The 9,029-nt window shown below is 39.3% G+C and overlaps 1 pseudogene; it reads right to left on the bottom strand.

The window, feature by feature from the left end:
- Positions 1–542: 542 nt before the first annotated feature.
- Positions 543–790, bottom strand: LOC110284426 (small ribosomal subunit protein eS21 pseudogene; annotated as a pseudogene).
- Positions 791–9,029: the final 8,239 nt, after the last annotated feature.

Below are 9,029 nucleotides of genomic sequence, written 5' to 3'. Positions count from 1 at the left end.
GTTTGTGACAATGTGTTTAACTTCAAAAGACAATACCTATGGGATGAAGTTCAGTCAAAAAAACTGACTTATAACTCCAATCGTCCATAACAGGATGGGATATACTAAGAAAAAGAGGAAAGATTGGAAAGAAATGAAGTTCTATCCAGGATACACTAAAACATGCTGAAGGTTGAATGATGGAAAAAAGAATTTGGCTCAAATTGTAAATGCTGTTAAAAAAAAAAACAAAAACAGCTTGGAAACTAGTACCATTTATATCAATGTGGTATGTGAAATCTGCTCTTCTTACTACATAGTATTTTATATTTAAAAGGATCTTTACAAAATCTGTTGGTATTCATGTCATCAGGTGAGTTCATGTATTTATTTGGTTTTCCTTCCTAGGAGCCTGTGAGTCAGCTAGACTTCTAGAATTAGCATCTTGCCTTTTCCTGCTAACTGGGCACCAACTTTGGTCTAGTTTTCACAGCATTTTTTTTAAAGCTGTCACAGGTACTTATCACTTTTATTTGTAACAAATTATTCACGATTTCTTCTGCTCAAAAGTTCTTCCAGACAACTCCATCAGCCTTAGCCAATAGGAGAACAGAATCATCTGACTCATCCATCCTGCAAATCCACAGATGCTGTAGGATTAAAACTGGCCATTAAACCGGCCTGTGCCCCCGTCAACTTTGGCCACATTCATGTGGATGGATGCGTGGTCTTTGGCAGCAATGATGTGGTTGCTCCCAGAGCATTGCCGAAGCAACTACAGGTCCACAAACTTGTTGGCCTCATTCTGCATTCTGAGGCCATCCCTGCTCACTGGTCCAGTGAGAGCACAGGAAAAAAAAAAAGACTCACAGCATTTTAGCATTTTTAGTAGCTCTTTTCAGTGCCCACAGCTGGCCCTATTTATTGACAACACCCCATATTTACAGCAGAGTGTCCACACCTTTTTGTGATACCAGATTAGTCTTTCCAGGAGGCAAACTTCATTTTGTTACTCCTTCAGGATGAAGATCATTCATGATTTGCCTTCACAATGCCTTTCAATTCCCCACCCCCACCCCCGCCATATCACTTGGCTTTTTAGAGATTTGGTTTTGCCATTCTGCCCAAGCTGGCTTTGTATTTTCAACATAGCCGGAACTAATCTCAAACTTTGAACCATTTGCCTCTACCACCTAAGTACTGTATGATGTTACATGTGACATCATCTAAACTCTCATGTAACTCTGCCACTGGGACTAAGAAGTTGCAATTCCCTTCATACAATGGCCTTTTCCTATTTCTGTACCTCCAGATTGGGCAAACTCATCTTTTCCTTTGATCAGCTTTATGCTCATTTTATCTGTGTGGTTTTGTGTGTATGTGTTCATGTCTGTGTTTGCATTACATATGTGAAGGTCCAGAGGTTATTACTGGATGTCCTCCCCCTTCAGTCTCCATGTTATTTGGTAAAAAAAGATCTCTCTCTCTCTCTCTCTCTCTCTCTCTCTCTCCCTCTCCCTCTCCCTCTCCCTCTCCCTCTCCCTCTCCCTCTCCCTCTCCCTCTCCCTCTCCCTCTCCCTCTCTCCCTCTCCCTCTCCCTCTCCCTCTCCCTCTCCCTCTCCCTCTCCCTCTCCCTCTCCCTCTCCCTCTCCCTCTCCCTCTCCCTCTCCCTCTCCCTCTCCCTCTCCCTCTCCCTCTCCCTCTCCCTCTCCCTCTCCCTCTCCCTCTCCCTCTCCCTCTCCCTCTCCCTCTCCCTCTCCCTCTCCCTCTCCCTCTCCCTCTCCCTCTCCCTCTCCCTCTCCCTCTCCCTCTCCCTCTCCCTCTCCCTCTCCCTCTCCCTCTCCCTCTCCCTCTCCCTCTCCCTCTCCCTCTCCCTCTCCCTCTCCCTCTCCCTCCCTCCCTCTCTCTCTCTCTCTCTCTCTCTCTCTCCCTCCCTCCCTCCCTCCCTCCCTCCCTCTCTCTCTCTCTCTCTCTCTCTCTCTCTCTCTCTCTCTCTCTCTCTCCCTGCCTAATTAAGATGTTTGGTACCAGAAAGCCTGGTAGGTACCTAAGATGACTTAGGTGGCTTACTGCTCTTGTACATACCCAGTGGAGTCATAATAGTGACACAGCAGTTTTTCTCATTGTTGACTTATTTGTTCAGCTCAATCTCATTTTCCCAACTTAGTTCTTGTGTATATTCATACTTTAGAGTTTCTATAGCCTATGTTATATTAGAGGAAGTGCTGTTTACTGAACATATGCAGTATGAGTCATCAATAAAACTAGACGCTGTCTATATCTGGACTAATTAATTTAATTAGACTTTTATTTTCTCAAAGCAGATGAAAATTTGTGAATACATGCCAAATTTACATAGAACTTGGTTCTGAAAACCTAACTGATGCATGTTATGAAACTTTACAACTATGTACAAAATATCCAACTTGACAAATTCCTCAGAGTGATAAGTTGGTGCCAGGATTCCACATGCAGAGGAAGTTAAGTAGTGATTAGTTCATTTCAGAACTTCCTTTTTACTATGAGGTTGTCTGGTACTTTTAGCCACTGCATGCTCCTACGTGGCAGCAGAACAAGCTGATTTGCATTGCTCATTCTGAGACAAACTTTTTTGTCTTCACAAGATTCCAGCTTTGTTGTGAAGATGTATCTTAGAGTTGCTGATCCAATGTCTCAACATCTGCATTGATCCCGTCAACCTTGCTGCTGCTATTGTCATGTTTGACACAACATTCTGTGTGTTTCTCCATGTGTATGCTAAATGTATGTATACTTATGTTTGTGTATATGTATATGTTAATATGTAAGCATAAGAACAGAGGGTAGGAATGAAAGTTGAAACCATTGAGTAGCACTTTTGGGGGAAAGAAGACACTGACAAGTTCTTAAAATGTTTCTTACTAGGTGATTATTGATTTTGACGTAAGCATTACCTGTATAAGTGAGATGTAGCAGCCATTTGACTAACTAGACACTTAAGTCTAGACACTGGAGGAAATTGATATGATGTAGTTTCCTGATATGATATAATCAGACCCATGCCACAGCAACTGTGTATTATTTTGCCAATAAGTAATTAAATTAAATATAATCACAAGGACATCTTCAGAAAAGTCCACAACATGGGATATTTTATGAGAAGACAGGCTTGGGGTGGAGCTAAAGCAATGACACAGAAGGTAAAATACTTGCTGGGTAAGCATGAGAGCCTGAGTTTAAATCTCCAGTATCCAAATGTTTTTAAAGCCAGATTTGTTGGTGGCATATGAATTCCCAACAGTGGAGAACAGGGACAGAAGAATCCTCTTAAGTTGTTTGAAGATATAGGATAGCCAAGGTGGTGAGTACCTGCTTCAGCAGAAGAGTTTGTCTCAAACAAATGATGAAATGGACATGACAGATGGGAGCAACACACTTTGATCTCTGTCCTCCATATGCACTTCTGTAGATGTACTCCCAAATATGTACATACAAGTATACACACAGAGACACACAGACCACAGACATACACACATCCCAGAACAATACATAACACATGAAATTAAGACAAAAAAATGAGAGAGAGAGAGAGAGAGAGAGAGAGAGAGAGAGAGAGAGAGAGAGAGAACACATGGAGTTGGAAGTTGGGCTTACCAGGAAGGTCAATGCCAGAGCTGTAGTAAGCAAAATGATTAGAACTTGGATCATAGGAACTGAAAACCACAAAACCCTTTGAAGAAAACTAGAAGAGTTTAAACATAGACACAATGTATGACTTAGTTAATGTAACTGTTTTTGGCTAGGATAACACATTGTTATTTGTTATGTTGAGTAATATTCTCTTCATTTGTCTTTAATCCCATAATGTGATTTTCTTTTTTTGTATTTTTTTAAAATTTTTATTAGATATATTCTTCATTTACATTTCAAATGCTATCCCAAAAGTCCCCTATACACTTCCCCCGCCCTGCTTCCCTACCCACTCACTCCCACTTCTTGGCCCTGGCATTCCCCTGTACTGGGGCATATAAAGTTTGCTAGACCAAGGGGCCTCTCTTCCCAATGATGGTCAACTAGGCCATCTTCTGCTACATATGCAGCTAGAGACATGAGCTCTGGGGGTACTGATTAGTTCATATTGTTGTTCCACCTATAGGGTTGTAGGCCCCTTCAGCTCTTGAGTACTTTCTCTAGCTCCTACACTGGGGACCCTGTGTTCTATCCTATAGATGACTGTGAGCATTCACTTCTGTATTTGCCAGGCACTCATCCAAGTAGAAATGTCAAGAAAGGAGGGAAGTTACCAAAGAGCATATATAAACTATTAGGGCTTACAGACACTCAGTCCATAATTCTTTTCATTTTCTCATGGACTTAATTCTTCAACATTAAGAAGCTAGGTAAAAGTAATACCATATATACAGAAAATAAACAATTACATGATAGCAACTTAAAAATCAGATTCAGGCTGGTCAGTGGTGGCACATGCCTTTAATCCCAGCACTTGGGAGGCAGAGGAAGGCAGATTTCTGAGTTCAAGGCCAGCCAGGTCTATAGAGTGAGTTCCAGGACAGCCAGAGCTATACAGAGAAACCCTGTCTCAGAGGAAGATCTGTAGATACTGCATCACAAATGACAAATGTATTTCATGGACAGTGGTTGATATCGTGTATAGAAGCACAGACTTTTTTTTTTTTTTTTAAATAGGATATTATGTGTTGCTATGACTGGCTTAAGTCCCTTGGTCAATCACTCTCCTGTCCACACCACCTCCCCTGCCTGTCAACAACACTTAATCAGATTACGAGGTGAAACATTCTTTAGGGTCAGTACAACCAATTAACCCTATTTATGTTTACATGTTTATATGTACATTCAAAGCATGTCAACTCCTACTGAAAGAGCTTTTAATAGATAAAAGTTAACATAAAATTAAAGCACAGAAAAGCATTTCAATATGTATTGCACAGGAATTTGTTTTGTTTTAAGTAATATATAATGCAATGCTTTATCTTACAGTTGAATGATCCATAGATAAATAACATATGGATAAATAACTTTGTATAATATTGGTGTTTAAAGTGAATTCATAAATATCATACAACAATGAAGAATGATCTTATGCAGATGGAATTGGTGTAGCAAAATACATCAATGATATCAGTTGTTCAGTGTGATCAGATTATACACCACAGACTGTCACCTGCAGTGAAAATCATGTGTTTTTGACCGATGATGAGGAAAAAAAAACATAAGCATGAAACAAATAAAAAAGAGAAAACTACAATAAGCACTAGCCTATCATTCCTTACATTTATCACCATACTAGGAATACTTTAAAAATGCATATTAATAGACAGAATTGAGTAGTACATCTCCATGTGTATCACCCAACTTTAGCTACTTTCACGTCCCCTAAGATTTGTCCAATATCTCTCTATTTACTTTGAAATAGCCAGAGAATGTGGCTTATGTAGACATAGAGGTATAAAATCAGATTTATTTAATGTGGGTATGTATATGACACTTCAAGGGTAAGCAATTGTGTGTGTGAGAGAGAGAAACAGAGAGACAGAGAGAGAGAGAGAGAGACAGAGACAGAGACAGAGACAGAGAGACAGAGACAGAGAGAGACAGAGAAGGCTAGGGAGAGATTCCATGCCTGTACAAATATAGAGGCCCAAAGTAGTTGGATCCCTCACATTTCAAGTTACAACCATTTTCAGGATTCCTAGCTTGTTATATGGGTGCTAAGATCTGAATTTGGGCCCTCATCAGAGTGTCACAAATGCTCTTGACCACTGAGTAATCTCTACAGCTACTGAAAGTCTTATTAAAGCTTCTTCTAGATCTAAAGTTTTAAAATTTGTTGCCTTGATGGACACTGAATGTATATTAATTCATATCACAATCTATACATATACTTATTCACATATATAATATCACTAGTCTATTATTTCAATATTGGAACATATTTATTAATTTTATATATAGGTATATAATAGGTCACACTGGTATAGACATATGCATATAGGTATGTCAGTATGTATGTGTATGTATATGTGTGTGTGTGTATGTGTGTAATCATATATGTAATATTTAAGAGCTTCTGTATTTCCTATGTGGTTATTCTGATTTATGTTCCAACAGCCATGTCAAAATTTTCCATCTCTTTACATCTTTGCCAACACTTGTAATTACTTTTTTCTTTGGAAATTACCTCTTCAAACAGGTCTGAAACTGCATTTCATTGTGGTTTTGATGTAGGAGGTACAGTGATGCTGGGTACCTAAATCATACAATTGGGGGCATTTGAAGATTTTTCTTGAGAAATATTTCTTCAAACCTAATCACAGGTTTTGCAATACTTGATTTTTAACTTAATTTTATTTCTTTGTATGTGCATGTCTCTGTGTTGTGGATATGACAGGTGCACAGGTGGGGGCAGGAGAGGGTGTCTGATTCCTGTAGTTGAAGTTAAAGGTAAGCCACCCAACAAGAGCTCTGGGAACCAAACTTGGGTCTCCAAGTACTACAGCAAGTGCTTTAAGTCGACAACACATCTCTCCAGCCCCTTAATATTTTTTTTTAACTCTGGCTTTTAATTCTTTGGGTTTTGAATATTTTGGGAATTTTGCACATAGTTAGCTTCAGTTTTCAACTTGGAAGATGGAACCTCATTGAGGAATTGCCTCCATTGACTGGCCTGTGGGCAAGTGTGTGAGGAAAGTTCTTAATTGCTGATCAGTGTAGAAAGAGATCATTGTGGCCAGTGTGATACCCGGGTAGATGGTCCTGGGACAACTCAGGAAAGGAGCCGAACTTTTCTCCATTCTTTTGCTTGTGTCCTTACTTAAAGGTTTTGCCTTGAGTTCCTGCCTCCACTTTTCTAGACCTACAAGTCAAATAAATCCTTTCCTTCCAAGTTGTTCTTTGTCAGTATTATTATATCACAGCAAGAAGCAAATTAGGACACATCTTTCAGATATATGGTTGACAATTTTTTTTACCATTTCATATGACTTCCGTCATGTGTACATCCTTAGAATATAAAATCGGTATATTAAAAAGACATTCACATCCAGGAATTAGTCTCTTGATGCACTATTCATAATATTCAATGCAAGGGAACACTTTGGCATCCATCAACATGTGGTTGGTTCCAAAAAGCATGGCAAGGGGCTGGGAAAATGCTTCAGGCAGTAAAATACTTTCAGCACAAATATGAGGACCTGAGTTTTACCCCTAAAGCCCATTCAAAAAGAACTGACCAGGGCAGCATGCGTTTCTTATCCCTGCAGTGAGAAGCAGAAGCAGGTGACTCCCTAGGGCCTACTGGTGATGAAGTGTACCCTATTTCACGAGCTCTATGTTAGCAAAGATCACTGTTTCAAGAAACAAGAAATTGTGTTTTTGGTCAGAAAGCCATAGTGGAGGAGGCCATAGACCCTAGGAAGAAACTGACTATTGTTGTTCATCTAAATTGACATGAAAGCAAACTGTAACTTAAGTATTTATGTTTGTACCCATGGACAAATGTTACTCTTGTCATTAGTTAGAGAAGGTTCTCTGTAATAAGTGAAGTCTTGTGGCTATTCATAGTGCTTGGAATAAATGATAGTTTAGTCCTCATCAGACACATCTAAGGCTTAGGAACATTTATACTCTTTCCCTTAAGATTCAATTGGAGAGAGCAGAGAGGAAAGAATGAAAGAGCCCAAAGGTAAGAAGAAAATGTTATATTCAGAATGTCAGACAGCCATAGCAAATGTTGTCTTACTAGCAACTATAAGATCTTTCCTGATAGTCCTACACAAGATTGGGCCTGTCAGCAGACTATCATGGACTGTTAGGTGCTGCTCTTCCCCACTGAACTATTATCAACTAATAGATTCTGAAAGAATGATATTCATTATCTCCAGTTATACACTCAAGAGGGAATCTAGCAGACTCCAATGGGTAGTTCCAAACCTACTCTCACAGAGACATTCCTGACAAAAATCAGTTGTTCACAAACAAGGCAGAAAGGCAAGAACTTGGAAAAGGGACCAGAAGGAATGAGGAGGCGTTGGAGTTGGCAGATGAGGATAAGATGTGAGATGTCAGGGAGAATGAGATTAAACAGGGTGTGCTATATACATGGTGAAACTATCAAAGAGCAAATATAATCAACATAAAAGAAAAAAGAAAGGAAAAAGAATGTAGATGGCTCCCAAGATAGCAACCCAAAATTGAGTTCCAAACTCTAAGTGCACCAACACATACCCCTGCACCTGCAAACAGATGAACAAGTCCAATTTTGCACATACATACGTTTATAAAGAAACAGAAACATGTGGAATTTTTTTTCAACCTTGAAAAGAAAAGAAAAAATTTGTCAATTTTGAAAACTACAGCTAGGTGAGTGAAATAAGTCAGTGACTGAATGACAAATGTTATGTTATCATAGTTATTTGTGGTGTATCTTAAAAATCAGGTCAGTCTTAAGAGCAGAGCTAGAATAGCATTCACCTGGACCTGAGGTGTGGGAAGAGCTGTATTTCAAATTATCCAAGGTTGTAACTCATGTCTGAGGGCACTGTAGAGATACAGTGTAAAAGCTAGTGACTTAAGGAGACAGACTCAGACAGCTGAAATATGATGACGTATCTCATATGTCCTCACATATTGGTACTGGTGAGTCAGCTTGACTGTGGATTCCACCCACATAGTTCACATATGCACATTTCAATTTGTCAATAATAGCACAATAAACCAAGCAAAAAAGAGAAAAGTGTTTAAGAGGAAACTTTCTATTGAACAGAATGTTCCAGTGATATATCTGAGCAATTAACACTTTTGTTCATTGTCTCAGACCTCCACTGGACAAGAATTTTCATTGCTTGAGCACAAGCCCCTCTGCTACATACTCTCCGCTTACACATTTACTCGAGGCTGCAGATTGCTGCACTTGTCTCTCCTTCTTTCCCAAGTCAAACTATTTTTTTTTCTTTCTCTGGCAGGGTTTCTATAAATTTAATCCTAGTTATCTGGATTTGTATCACACATGAATATACATCCATGTGTAAATT

Source organism: Mus caroli, unplaced genomic scaffold, assembly GCF_978045245.1.
Source record: "Mus caroli unplaced genomic scaffold, Mus_caroli_1 scaffold_19, whole genome shotgun sequence".
In the NCBI taxonomy this organism is placed as follows: Eukaryota; Metazoa; Chordata; class Mammalia; order Rodentia; family Muridae; genus Mus; species Mus caroli.
The sequence above is the reverse complement of the archived record's forward strand: the minus strand, read 5'-3'. Positions and strand labels throughout refer to the sequence as shown.